This window comes from Schistocerca americana, chromosome 3 (assembly GCF_021461395.2).
Source record: "Schistocerca americana isolate TAMUIC-IGC-003095 chromosome 3, iqSchAmer2.1, whole genome shotgun sequence".
NCBI classification, from domain to species: Eukaryota; Metazoa; Arthropoda; class Insecta; order Orthoptera; family Acrididae; genus Schistocerca; species Schistocerca americana.
In genome coordinates, this window is record NC_060121.1 from 563,182,465 (window position 1) to 563,197,731 (window position 15,267).

A 15,267-nucleotide genomic window follows, 5' to 3' on the forward strand; every position below is an offset into this window, starting at 1 on the left:
TGGCGGCGTCCACAAAGGGGAGGAAATGTTTGGTGACGTGATGGAATAATGGCAGTCGATATGAAAGATATAGGGGATTCGGTATTAGAGTCAAACAAAGCTTTGGAATGCTTACAATTAAAGAAGGCAGTTGGCGTAGATAACATTCCTCCTGAATTTCATAACTCATTGCTGAGAAGAGGCTAGCAAAGGACTATTGGTGTTAATGATCGAAGCTGACGAAATGAATTAAAATTTGGGCTGCGGCCGGGACGAACCCGCGTTTTCTTGTTTGTTAGGAAGAAATGCTAACCATTACACCACCGCAGTACGATGGTTAACATTGCTGCACGAACTACCTAAGTTGAGTGCCTTCCCTAACACAAACTTCAATTCATTTTTCCCTTACATATTGTCACTACTGCCAAGGCTCTCCGATAATGGCAAGCACACCAGCATTTGACGTAATGGGAAATCCTTGTACCATTGGTGATCTTATAGATCTTATAATTAAATGTTTCCCTGAGACATTTAAGCCTCTTTTTTATTATCTACGATAAGGATCGAAGCAGACGAAATGAATTAAAATTTGTGCTGGTTTGCATAATGTATGAATCTGGAGAGACACCACCATAATGTCGGGAAATACGATGAAAACAAAAAGCGCGACGACTACCGAACAACCAGTTTAACAGCCGATAAATTCAAGTGGTCGGCGAGAATAATATACGGTATAATCGAGAAAAAACTGAGGCTCTGTTAAATGACGATCAATTTGACTTTAAGAAAGGTATGAGAATGGCTATTCTTTGCCCTTGATTATGGAAACCTAAGTTACGAAAAATCCTGGTACCCTCGAAGAATATGTCGACACAGAAAATGCGTTCGATAACGAAATGTGGTACAAATGTCCGAAATTATGAGGAAAATGTGTCGGTTATAGGGGAAACGGGTAATATTCAATACGTACAAATCACGAAAGAAAAATCAGAATAGAAGACGAAGAAAAAAGTGTCCGGATAAAGAAAGTCGTAACACAGGGATAAAAGAAAAGTTGAAGAGTAGGATTAAATTCAAGGTGAAACAATACCAATGATAAAATTTTCTGATGACATCGCTAACTTCAGTGAAAGTGAAGAAGAGTTACAAGGCGTGTTTAATAGCGTGAACAATGTAATGGGTACAGAATATACACTATGTGATCAAAAGTATCCGGACGCCTGAAAATGACTTATAAGTTCATGGCGCCCTCCATCGGTAATGGTGGAATTCCACATGCTGTTGGCCCACCCTTAGCCTTGATGACAGCTTCCACTCTCGCAGGCATGCGTTCAATCAGGTGCTGGAAGGTTTCTTGGGGAATGGCAACCCATTCTTCACGGAGTGCTGCACTGAGGAGAGGTATCGATGTCAGTCGGTGAGGCCTGGCACGAAGTCGGCGTTCCAAAACATCTCAAATGTGTTCTATAGGATTCAGGTCAGAATTCTGTGCAGGCTAGTCCATTACAGGGATGTTATTGTCGTAACCACTCCACCACAGGCCGTGAGTTATGAACAGGTGGTCGATTGTGTTGAAAAATGCAGTCGCCATCCCCGAATTACTCATCAGTAGTGGGAAGCAAGAAGATGCTTAAAACATCAATGTAAGCCTGTGCTGTGATAGTGCGACTCAAAACAACAAGGTGTGTCAGCCCCCTCCATGAAAAACACGACCACACCATAACACCACAGCCTTCGAAATTTACTGTTGACACTACACACGCTGGCAGATGACGTTCACCTGGCATTCGCCATACCCACATCCTGCCACTGGATAGCTACATTGTGTACCGTGATTCGTTACTCCACTCAACGTTTTTCCACTATTCAATCGTCCAGTGCTTACACTCCTTACACCAAGCGGGACGTCGTTTGGCATTTACCGTCGTAATGTGTCTCTTATGAGCAGCCGCTCGACCATGAAATCCAAGTTTTCTCACCTCCCACCTAACTGTCATAGTACCTGCAGTGGATCCTGATAGCGCTTGAAATTCCTGTGTGATAGTCTGGGTAGATGTCTCCCTATGACACAGTACGATCCTCTTCAACTGTCGGTGGTCTCTGGCAGTCAACAGACGAGGTCGGCCTGCACGCTTTTGTGCTGTACGTGTCCTTTCACGTTTCCACTTCACTATCACATCGGAAACAGTCGATCTAGGGAAGTTTAGGAGTGTGGAAATCTCGCGTACAGGCTTATGACAAAAGTGACTTCCAATCACCTGACCACGTTCGAAGTCCGTGAGTTCCGCGCAGCGTCCAATTCTGCTCTCTCACGATGCCTAAGGACTACTGAGGTTGCTGTTATGCAGTACCTGGAATTAGGTGGCAGCAAAATGCACCCAATATGAAAAACATATTTTTTTGGGGTGTCCGGATACTTTTGATCACATAGTGCAGTTTGAGAGTAGACCGAAGAAAGACGGAAGTTATTAGAAGTGGTAGAAATGAGATTAATGATAAACTTAACATCAAAATTCGGGACCACGATCTAGAATAAGTAAAGGAATTCGTTTGCCTTGGCAGCAAAGTAATACATGAGGAAAGTGGATAATGTTTTACATCGTCCATCTCAGTTATATTGATACTAAATATTGTGCAGCGGTTACCAGGTTCATCCTCTAACCATACACCTTGTTATTAACTGTAACTATTCATACAATATGGTGCCAAAAGGTACGAATATGTTCTATACATAAGATATACCGTGGGCAATAAATGCCCTTATTGTTATCAGCCTATGTGTCTGTTCTATCAATATCAATGAGGGTATTTCTTGACCACTGTGCACATTCTGTACAGAAGTTATTCATGCCTTTTGCACCGTATTTATGAATAGTGACAGTGAATAACAAGGTGTGTGATTTGAGAAAGAGTGTGTCAGCCCGAAATCGGTAACCACTGCAGCAAAATTTTATATCAGTGCAACTGATGTGGACGAAATAAAAAAAATTATACATTTTCCTCGGTACTGAACAGTTTCGGACTTACCATCCCGTCGCAGCGTACCTCGAATAAGCAAATAAGCAAAATAATACATGATGGAAGGAGGACAAAGAAAGAAGATTAACACAAGTAGGAAGGACATTCTTGAACAAGAAATGTCTGCTAGTATCAAATGATGCCCTAAATTTGAGGGGGAAATTTCGGAGTATGTAAGTTTGGAGCACAGCATTGCATGGTTGTGAAACACGCACTGTGGGAAAATCGGAACGGAAGAGACTCGAAGAGTTTGGAATTTGGTGCTACTGAAGAATATGGAATGACAGGAGGTTCTCGGGAGAATCGGCGAAGAGGGGAAACGTGGTAAACATTAACAAAGAGAGACAAAAGATATTTGTGAGGAAATTAACGAACAACTTCCACTGTACAAGAGGGAGCTTTAGAGGGTAAAAGCTGCAGAGGAAGCCAGAGATGTGACTACATCCAACAAATAATAGAAGACGTTACATGCAAGGGATATTCTGAGACAAGGACGTTGGCACACTAGAGGAATTCTTGATGGGCTCAGTTGTACCACCCTAATCCTCCAGTGAAGCAACAACTGATGATTTACAGATCACTGACATTGCCATCTGCCGGATAAGTGCTAGTTACTCCTAGTTCTTCGTATGTGCTACTAGAAATGTGTAGAAAAAACAGTCGCTCAACGCACTGTTTGTGACGGGAAGGCAGCCAGTACCTTGGGTATGCCGGACTGTCTCCTGAGCCGCGAACACCATCCCCGGTCGCCTTGCTAAGCCGAGGAGGCTGTGAGCCGTCGGTACGGGAGCAGCCTCCGGGCTGAAATAAGCCCATTGCGAGGATCAGCGCGGCTTAATTAATTAGCTGTAACCGGAGCTGGTCGCGGCCTGGGCGGACCGCGAATCCATTACCGGTAGTGACGTCACCACGATGGGCCAATCGCAAACACGGCCACCAGCACACCGTCCGTCGGCCCGTGGGACTCGGCGTTCCTTCGCAGACACACACACACACACACACACACACACACACAGGCACGGCTCGGGACGCGGGGCACCATCGCTGTTTGGCAGCGGTGGGAAAGAGAAGGTTTAGGATAAAGTTTCGGTGTCGCAGGAATTGCTCTTTTGTATTGTTCTACACAACTGAATCAATGAACTAATCAACGGCCACTTTCGAGGTTGTTTTGCTCTTAGACATTCGGACAACAGCGCTATTCTCTATGTGTGGTCGTATTACAGAATGGAGAGTGTCTTGAAAAGAGGCTATAAGATGAACTTTAACAAAAGTAAAACAATGCCTCTTTACACCTTTGGCAAGCACAAAACTTTTGTAAATGGATTTCTAGTATGTTACTCTTATTACAAAATTCTACATGGTCATGTCGATGTGTAATCTCGTAGGGGATGCCTCTTGTCTTTTATGACTTTATATTTATATTTACATTCTGTCTTTCGTTTTTCATGCACATATATGTACTTTACATATACCAGATGTATCGTATTTTAAGATTCAGTTGTATACCCAATTGCTAGTGGACTGTTTTACGAGGGTTGGAACTTAAACAGTGACAACTATTTATTCACAACCGGTACAAAAGAGATACATGTTTTCACCTGTTACTGTCCTTCAAAGTAGTCACCAGCGTTGTGTAGAACCTGTTGTTGATGTTACAGTACTTCCCAGTCCCATTGACCGAACTGAGCAGCCACAGCTTGCGCTGTATGGGCCCGCGCATTGTCATGCGAAATGAAGGGTGGGTTGCGCAGAAAGTTTCGCCGCTTCTTTCGCAAAGTTGGTCGCAGGTGATGGTGACTTTGATTTGATTCCGAAGATGAAGGAACCACTTCGTGGCATTCGCTTTGGAACTGTTCCAGAGATTCGACAGGCAGTAGACCGCTCCATTCGCACCATCAACAGAACAGGCCCTGCTAACGGTATACTACGCCTTCCACATAGCTGGCAACGGGTTCTACACAACGCTGGTGACTACATTGAAGGGCAGTAACATGTGCAGACATGTAACTCTTTTGTATCGGTTATGAATAAATAGATACCACTATTTAAGTTCCAAGTATTATGACGCACAATTAATGGATATAAACAATATGGCACCTTACAACCCAGAGGCAGGTTCATAGCAAGCAGTGAGGCTTTTTAACGAGAACAGACCCTTTTTTATTTTTTTAATGCGGCCCGTCATGAATTCCCCTCCTGTGCCAACCTCTTCATCTCACAGTAGCACTTGCAAGCTACGCCCTCAATTATTTGCTGGATGTATTCCAATCTCTGTCTACCTCTACAGTTTTTCCCTCTACAGCTCCCTGTAGTATCTGATGTCTTAACAGATGTCCTACCATCCTGTCCCTTCTTCTTGTTAGTGTTTTCCATACATTCCTTTCCTCTCAGATTCTACGCAGAACTTCCTCATTCCTTACCTTATCAGTCCAATTAATTTTCAACATTCGTCTGTAGCACCACGTCTCAAATGGTTCGATTCTTTTGCTGTTCTAGTGTTCCCACAGTCCATGTTTCACTATCATGCAATGCTGTGTTCCAGTCGTACACTCTCAGAAATTTCTTCCTCATATTAAGGCCTATGTTTGATACCAGTAGGCTTCTCTTGGCCGGGAATGCCCTTTCCGCAAGTGCTAGTTAACTTTTGATGTCCTCCTTGCTCCGTCCGTCTTTGGATATTTTGCTGCCTTGGTAGTAGAATACCTTATTTCATCTTCTTCATGACAATCAGTCTTGATGTTAAGTTTCTGTTACCTTTCAGTACTTTCGGCTTTCTTCGCTGTACTCTCAAATCATATCCTGTAATTATTAGACTGTTCATTCCATTCATCACATCATGGACCTCTTCTTCACTTTCGCACAGGATAGCAATGTGAATTGTATCATTGATATCTTTCACCTTGAGTTTAATTACAGTCCTGAACCTTTCTTTTATTCACATGGTTGCTTCTTACATGTAGAGACTGAAGAATAGGGGCGAAAGACTACAGCCCTGTCTTAATTCCTTTTTAATCCAGGCACTTCGTTCTTGATCGTCCACTCTCATTATACCCCCTTGGCTCTTGTACGCATTGTATATTATCCTTCTCTCCCTACACCTTACCATTATTTTCCTCAGAATTTCGAACATCTTACACCCTTCGACATTCTCGAACGATTGCTCCAGGTCGGCAAATCCTATGAACCTGTTTTCATCTTTCTTTATACTTACTTCCATTATCAACTGCAACGTCATAACTGCCTCTCTGGTACATTTACCTTCCATAAAGCCAAACTGATCGCATCTAACACATCCTCAATTTTCTTATCCATTTTTCTGTATATTATTCTTTAAATCAACTTGAATGCATAATCTGTTAAGCTGATTGTGCGAAAATTCTCGCACTTGTCTGTTCTTGCAGTCTTCGGAGTTGTGTGGGCGATATTCTTTCCGAATGTCACATGGTATGTCGCCAGACTCATACATTTTTATTGCCATTTCCCCCAATGATTTTAGAAATTCTATTGAAAGGATGAATAACTTCATCCTTGCTGAGTTGGTTGATCTTAAATCCTTCAAAGTTCTCTTGAATTCTGATTCTAATACTAGATCCCCTAAATCGACTTCTTTTTCTTCTTCTATTACATCATTCAAATCTTTCCCCTAATAGAGGCTTTCAAAATACTTTTTCCATCTATCCACTCTCTCTTCTTCATTTATCAGCGGAATTCCCATTGTACTCTTAATGTTACCACCTTTGTTTTTAATTTTACCGAATGTTGTTTTGACTTTGTACTATATGCTGAGTTAGTCGTTCCGACAATTGTTTCTTTTTAGATTTCTTCACATTTTTCATGCAGCCATTTCATCTTAGCATCCCTACACTTCCTATTTATTTCATTCCTCAGCGACTTGTATTTCTGTATTCCTGAATTTCCTTCAACATTTTTGTACTTCCTTGTTCCAACGTTCAACTTATATATTTCTTCTGTTAATGCAGTTCCTTCTTCCTACATACGTTTTTCTTTCCAATTTCTGTGAGTGCCCTATTTAGAGACGTCCATTCCTCTTCAACTGTACTCCCTACTTATTGCCATATCTATAGCCTTCAAGTGTATCTCGTCATTCCTTAGTACTTCTGTATTCCAATTCTTTGCGTATTGATTGCTCCTGACTAATCTCTTAAACTTCAGCCTACTCTTCATCGCTACTAAATTGTGATGTGAGTCTATATGTGCTCCTGGATACGCCTTACAATCCGGTTTCTGATTTCGGAATTTCTGTCTGAGCATGACGTAATCTAACTGAAATCTTCCATTTCACCCTGCCTTTCCCAAGTATACCTCCTCCTCTTGTGATTCTTTAACAGAGTACTAGCTGTTACTAGCTGAAATTTATTACAAAACTTAGTCTTTCTCCTCTCTTATTACTTGTCCTAAGCGATATTCTCCTCTAACTGTTTCTTCTGGTCCTTCTGGATACAGTGCTTTAAACAGTACGCTAAGAGGGATGGTATATGTAGAAGGAGATGCTAATGTTGGAGTCAGTTTATTCCATAATAATTTTGTATCAGTATTTGACAGTTTCGTTTGTAAAAATTTTTCCAAAAGGTTCATAAAAGAAACAAGTAAGCTGTGGATAACTAACGGAATCAAAATTTCATGTAAGAGAAATAGAGAAATTTATCTGGTCAGAGCAAATCAAGATTTGGCATAACTAGCATACTACAAAAAATACTGTATCATTTTAAGGGAACCCATTATAATCTCCAGAAGTACACCAGTACTGACAGAAATACATAATGCTGGTCGTACGATTAAAGCTCTATCAGACATTGCCAAACAGGAAACTGTGCAGCTAGTCATCGTACAAGATTCCAATGCACATAAACTAAATGACTTTGTTATGACAGACAATTCAAAATCTGTAAGTACTTTCAACAATCACTTTCGAAGGGAGCGGCAAATATAGGATTAATGAGTTAGTTGAAGAAGAAAGAGAATGTATTAATAAGGCCATTCCACAAAACCTTAAGTAACTAGAAGTAGCATCAACAACTAACTGAAATTAATCCAGTTACAAAAATTATAAAAAAGCAAAAGCTCTTGTGAGGATTATGGGATTTCAAATGGAATTCTGAAAAGTTGTTCCAACTTAATAAGTAATGTCCCAAGTGATATACGCAATGCATCAATTGCACAGGAAATTTTTGCAGACAGATTAAAATATGCAATTATCAATCCACTTCATAAAATAGGTGACAATGCAGATTGAAACAATTATAGTCCCGTTTTTTTACTGACATCTTTTTCCAAAATATTCTAAACAGTAATGTAGTCAAGAGCCATCGCACAATTAAATAGCAGCAGTTTACTTAGCATATCACAGTTTGGATTCCAGATAGCTTGCTCGACTGGGAATGTAAGGAGCACACCATACAATACAAGCCATAAGTAAAAATATATGACCAGCTGGTATTTTTTGTGATATCTCCTACGCCTTCGATTATGTAGATCATGATACACTCTTTATGCAGTTGGTAGCTTTACACGCAGCTGGTTAGAACGATACTTTGCAAGGAAAATGCAAAATGTTGTGCTGAATAATTCAGACATTGTCGGAAAGGTAGAAAATTTTAGTGATGGGGGTAAAAATCACAGAGAGTAACGTGGAGAGCTGCACCAAACCAGTGTTCGGACTGAAGACCACAACAACGGCCTTGCCCTGTCGTCGGAAGGGGAGGGACGAAGGAAACATTAGCAGTTCCATTATCCAGTCACTAATCTGTAGCCATGTTTTACAAGTACATAATTTTGTGAATAAAGCTGTCTCCATCGCTTAATATAGAGGGTGGTTATAATTAAACTTTCGTTATTCAAACCAATGTAGACGGAAAACTATTCATCGTATGACTAAAAAAAAAAAAAAAAAAAGTTCAAATGTGTGTGAATTTCTAAGGGATCCAACTGCTGAGGTCATCGGTCCCTAGAATTACACTCTACTTAAACTAACTTTTGGTAAGAACAACACCCATGCCCAAGGGAGAACTCGAACCTCCGGCGGGAGGGGTTATTGGTGCAGAACTTTCTCGTAATCATCTTCAGACTGTGCCCTGCAGGGTTTGCGTTGTTAGTCCTGTTAATGTCTTGACTTGCCATTAGGCGCTGATACTGGTTCAGCGACCTAGTGTTGAAGTAGAAGCATCAGTATGCATTACAGTTGCAGGCCGTCAAATTATAGTGCTGCTGCCCTTCCCGAGTACCGAGGCACTAAAAGGAATCCGGAGAGTTGAGAAACGTGATTCAGAAGCTTAATTAAGCTGGCGATTTGGGAATTGCTCCTGGGAGAGGCTTATGGCCTATTTGGTCCGCAAATTGTTGAAGTTACTGTTTCCACGCCTGGGAATGCACGATCTTCAACCAGTGCACGAACTGTTTTACGACAGTTGAACATTCCATGGTCTACAGTTCGAAAAGTGCTGCTAACCGTTGTGAAGTGGTAGCTCTCGTACGGATGCAGATGTCGTGAATGCAGATGATCGTCATAGTAAATAACCTTTGTAACCTAGAACGTAAACATGGTATGCTATTAAGAAATTTGACCCTCTCATTTCGAAATTAAAATGTGTTTCGTTCAATGGGTTATTCGTTATTTTCTGCCGCATGTCCTTACAAATGTTTCCACAATGTTCTACAATCATCCAATTCTCATGGGGGCCCTCTCAAGTATCGAGGGTTTAAATGAAACAACAAGTTCACTGTTACCAGTCACTGTTTATTTATCTCCAGGACGCGTTTCAAAGTTTAAACCTCCATCATCAGGTGGACTTACATTTGTTGATATGACATTTGTGTGTGTGTTGTGTTACGATTTTTTGAAGGAACTTGTGACACTGTCTCCATTGGTCTCAGGTTCCTTTCACAGTCGTAACACATCACATGTGTTTTGTCATATTTTGTAAACGGTTTACAAAATATGACTGTATTACTCCAAAAAATCGTAACACAACACACGTACAAATGTCATATTAACAAATGTAAATCCACCTGATGATGGAGGTTTAAACCTTTGAAACGTGTCGTAGAGATAAATAAACAGTGTCTGGCAACAGTAAACTTCATGCTTCATTTAATGTCAATAACAGTCACGGTAAACCTAACCTAAAGTGTTCGCATTTAAAGCGAGAGTTTAATTATAATCACCGTGTATTTCTTCATTTATACTTTTAGACAAAAATTAGGACTTATAAAACAACGTTTAGCGTCGGTATCAGTGAAACCTACACATCGCGTAGGCTGATGGCCTAGCTGATGTGCTTGTTTCCGCACCTACAAAGATAAGAACAAATTCCAGGGACCCCGAGACTGAGACTGTCCCAAGCGAGATCGTCATTTCCTTTATATCCTTATGACATCGGAAAATGGGTATTGTGGTTCTTCTTATGATTACCCTACGTATGTAACTGCATCAGTAGAGATGCAGTCTGTTCGTAATGTTACCGACCGCTGTGCAAATCGCCAAAGGAATCCCCAAAATTTAGAAGTTGAGAGATCAGCAGTTACTGAACAGTCACACAACTAAGCACAGAATAATGTTTGAGGAAAGTAAAAGATTGTGATTCAGTTCCACATACTGGGATTCTGTTCCTAAATTGATAGTAGAAATTAGAATGAGCGAGAACAGCTTCAACTGGGACAGCATGTATAATACTCGCTGTGCGTGAAGAGAAGCCTCACCGCTGAGAAAACAAAGAGAAATGTCCTGGATTGTTTAGGTTCCCACTAGAGCGCAGGCGACACAAATGCATGCATGGACACTATCTTTGACACGTAACGTTAATGTGGTCTACACTGACCAATCACAAGCAGCCTATGGCAGATAAATGGTTACCACAACAGCAGCCACGACAGTCGTTTGTGGATGACGGTGATGATGGAGAATGTCGAAAAATAGAGATTTTTAGCAGTAAATGTTCTATCTAATGACGTCATCGTAAGGAACTTCGGTGTCATAAGAAAAGAATGTGGCTTATAACGCAACACTAACTTTCTCAAGTAATTTCACTAAATTTCTGGGCTAGTTTTTGTGTATTTATATGTAGTCTATTTTGTTCTGTGACTGGCTCCTTGTAATTGTGCATTACATCCAGACATGTCTTAGACTTCTCGCTGCCCCTTTGTAACTCTTCCGCCGCCATGTTGTATCGTTTAGGACGGGTATTGCACAAACTTGTGATGTTTCTGAGCTACCAAAATAAGTTAGAACAGAAATAAATCTTTAAAAAGGACCTTACATTTGTTTCTTACCTATAAACTTACATTTCTAGTAAATATGAATTACTTTGAAGTTTTGAAACATCAGAGCTCATACCTTCAGCCTTCTTCATCACGTATTTGCAGTAACCTGTACAGATTTAATAGCAGCCATTATCTCAGTTGCCTTTTTGAAACTATGAAACAGGAATCAGAAGCTCCTAAAAATACAGGTTTGATTAGTTCACCGTCTTCCTATGGTTCTTCCTATGGTTTCTTCTTGTTCAATGGTTTCCAAATGCTAATTGTTGAGCGTTAATTTCTGTTTTTATCTGCTTTACCCATTTTTTCCTTGGAGCAGAATGCCTGAGTGAACTGACACACTTGCGTAGCACAGTATGGAGACGCATTTGTCATTTACCAGGGGTAAAGTAGTAATCGGTTTTCATTCAGAATGAAAGTGATAAGGATTTTGCTTTTTGCTCGAACAATCCACGTTTAGTATCGCACAAACCAAACTATCCACATTAGCAAATTTCTGATATACACACGAAAAACTTAACGCTCACAACCTCACGAGTGTGTAATCAACTATAAGGCTGACAATGTAGTACTCAGTACTCTTGATTGGCAATGACAGTTGCGCGGGAGAAAGAAGCAGCTGTCGGGTACGCGATCTGAGCTGAACTCAGTGGAAGAATCCAATCCAGTTTGCTCGGCCTCAGTGTTGATGCGATCTACTGAAAATATCTCCGCGAGCTGCTAGCTCACGATCGGCTGTTTTGTGATCAACGGCTTAGGAGACTGTTTGCCTTTCTTATCGTTCAGCAATTCATTTTATTCTAGACTATAGTGTTTTCCATTTCACTTTCACTTTACGCCGGCTTCTCAGAGTTATTTGTGCACCTCTGCCTTTGCTGCCGACAGTTTTCCATTTTATTTGAGGCTGAGTAGTTCACTCACCGATCCCTTCAGCATTAAGACTTCTAGCTGTGACAGTGAATGGCTTTTCCTTTATCTCACTCAATAAATGCGTTTGTAACAGGTTTTTCTCAGCAACATTCTATCATTGTTGACGACTCCTCTATTTTGGGCAGTGGTGCCACAGTGCAACCATTAAGGTCTACTTACAGTCCCGTATGATTTCTGTTGTATCTGGTTATACGCTGCTGTTTATGCATCGAGTACATGTTAAGTATTTCGTAAAAATGTTTAAGGCGTTACATCATTTTGCGACGTTTACAACGAAATAAATAAAATTTTACAAAAATGTGTGTTTCGTAACTGGGAAAGTTACTGCCTTTCAGAGTAACACCTTCACTTTCTTCTTTATGTGACTTGTCACGAAGTTTTGGCCTTGTAAGGTAGTTTCGCGGTTGACTCAACGGGACAGAATGGAACGTCAAAACACTCAATATCCAATGGTGACATTCACACAGACCATCAACTGAAGGGTTGCTCTGGAGTTACGAGGGCGTTCTGAAAAGTAATGCGTCCGAATTTTTTAATCTGTTCGCGACATCGGTTGAGGTATTAAATTTCACGCATATTACTCGGTCGTGTTTCCCGCTTCGTTGACAGGAGTTGCAACCTTCTGCCGCTAGACGGCTCCGAATTCCACCGTGTATCATGTCGGTGTGTAACGTAAATATGTCTGTGCGTGAGGAACATCATGCTGTTATCGGGTTTCGATTTCGACGAGTTCGCCGGAATATAAAGCTTCTTCTCCTTCATCATGACAATACGTGAGCATACATGAGCACTGCGAAATCAGAAACAAGCCGATGCCTTGGGTTCATTGTCATCGATGATCCTCCATAGGGTCCCGAATTGGACCCACCCGACTTTGGTTCAAATGGCTCTGGGCACTAGGGGACTTAACTTCTGAGGTCATCAGTCCCCTAGAACTTAGAACTACTTAAACCTAGCTAACCTAAGGACATCACACACATCCATGCCCGAGGCAGAATTCGAACCTGCGACCGTAGCGGTCGCGCGGTTCCAGACTGTAGCGCCTAGAACCGCTCGGCCACCCCGGCCGGCCATCCGACTTTCATCTGTTTCCAAAACTTAAAGAACACCTTAGAGGACATCACTTTGATAGTGATGAAGCGCTGCAAGGACAGGTGAGGTTCTGGCTCCGTCAGAAAAGTTAAATATTCCACAGTGTTGGTGTCGTTTGCAGAAATGTGTTTGTCGCCGGGGTGACTACGTTGAGAAATGAATATGTAGCATGAAGAACAAAGATGTAGAATGTTAATAACGTCTGTTTTACACTCAAAACGTAAGAGTTTTCACATAAAAAAGTCGGAGACATTACTTTTTACCACCTCTGGTAACCAGGTCCGGGAACAGTGGCGCCCTCTACCAACATCGGGAGTTAACCTCACGGCGCGCTCACACATGTTACAGTAACGGATTCTTTACTTTTATGTATTCTTAGTCATCTTTTTAGTGTTTTCTTTGTTTTCGTTACATTGTTAAGCTTAGGTCTGTTTTGCTGTGAGTGTTCCTGCAAAAAATGGGTCGAACATCTGAAAACAAAAACTGATTCAGATTTTACAATTTATGAGCACAGAAAAGCCTATACTTTGCGTGAAAAAGAACATAAATAGAAGAAACAATTTTCATTAAATATCCTTATGTAATAGTGGAAACGTCAGCACTATTGAACTCTGTGACGAACATCCGCTCTGAATTGCTTTATTACACCTGTTTCCTTAATTTTGTTACTATATTCGGACTTTTTGTACCACGAGTAGTATTTCGTAGCTTCACTGTCACCATTCGGTACTGGACGAAAAGGGTTGACGTTGTGTCGTCGTTCCGTCGGGAGTGAACGCATTTCCATTTGACGGTAACGGCACCTTCCGTTCTTCTACTTCTGTTCCGTTGACGTTTAATACAAATTTCCTTTTATGCACCAAGCACATAATATTTTTAATTTCATGTAACGCACGACACAGGCGTCTACACTGTGATTAACTTTATAAGCTTTAATACAGTGCAAAATGAGTTGACATTATTTGTCTCATTTCTTTACACAGATTGAGACAGCAAGAACGTTGTCGGCTAAAAGTAAAAATTTCCACAAATTATCTGCGGTGATGTAATTGCCACCAAGTCAATGCGTCATTTGTTCACGTTTAGCGAGGGGTGTGATTTCTCTCTTCTGGGATATCCAGTTGAGCCGACACGGTCCGCTTTCTTTAAAGCCGATATCCGCGAATGTCTTTCCTACGACAGGAAGGCGCGTAGCTGAAGCTCTGGTGGTACGTGGCGAAGGAATTAACGCTTGTACTAGGACGTTTATTTGCTACCCAACGTGTGTTGAAACGCTTGTCCCTGATATCAACTACAAAATATGTCTCACGTCCACCATTGTTTGCATAGTGGCTGAGTATGTTTTCTCTGCACATCTATTCCTTTTCGCTGATTAAGAGTATAGCTTTGTACACGTTTAGCAGTATTGGTCACAGAAAGGCACGTTAATGTGTCTTGCCAATTTAATTCAATAAAACTCAGCCTTTATTGCAGTGGAAACCATCTGCTTTCAATTCTCAGAGGTTTTGTAGACATCGATGCCGAAATATTGATTTCTTTCCATCCTGGAGGAACATGTAAGTAAAAGATAACTCGATGTTCTCGAAGTATGAAATGAATTCTCTGAAGAGTGTCATACGCTACTAAATTCCTTGGCGACAGTACATTAATGTATACAAGTGCCGACATAAACCACCTCCCTCTTTAAGTTACGCCATCTCCAGTCTTCAACCATTTACCGCCTCTCCACTACATCTCATCCTGTCCTTAGTTCCTTACATATGGTAATCTAAACTTCCGTGTCCCTACTTTTGGATTTATGCAGAATCTGTGATCACGAAAACAGCTCATATGCCAGTTCAGAAAGCTGCCCCTGTAGACTGCAGCCACGGTAGGATAAGAGGTCGGAGACTCACGTAATATCGAAATCTGTCCTGCTGAAAATATGCATTGATAAAAGCGAAACCAGTACTAGGAGAGTAATCGTCGACTGAT

General features: G+C 41.1%; 1 protein-coding gene across 1 annotated transcript in view; it reads left to right on the forward strand.

Moving 5' to 3' along the window:
• The window catches only part of LOC124606250 (prolactin-releasing peptide receptor-like), a 432,861-nt gene that overhangs the window by 239,812 nt on the left and 177,782 nt on the right, over window positions 1-15,267 (forward strand). The gene's annotated exons all lie outside the window — the stretch shown is intronic.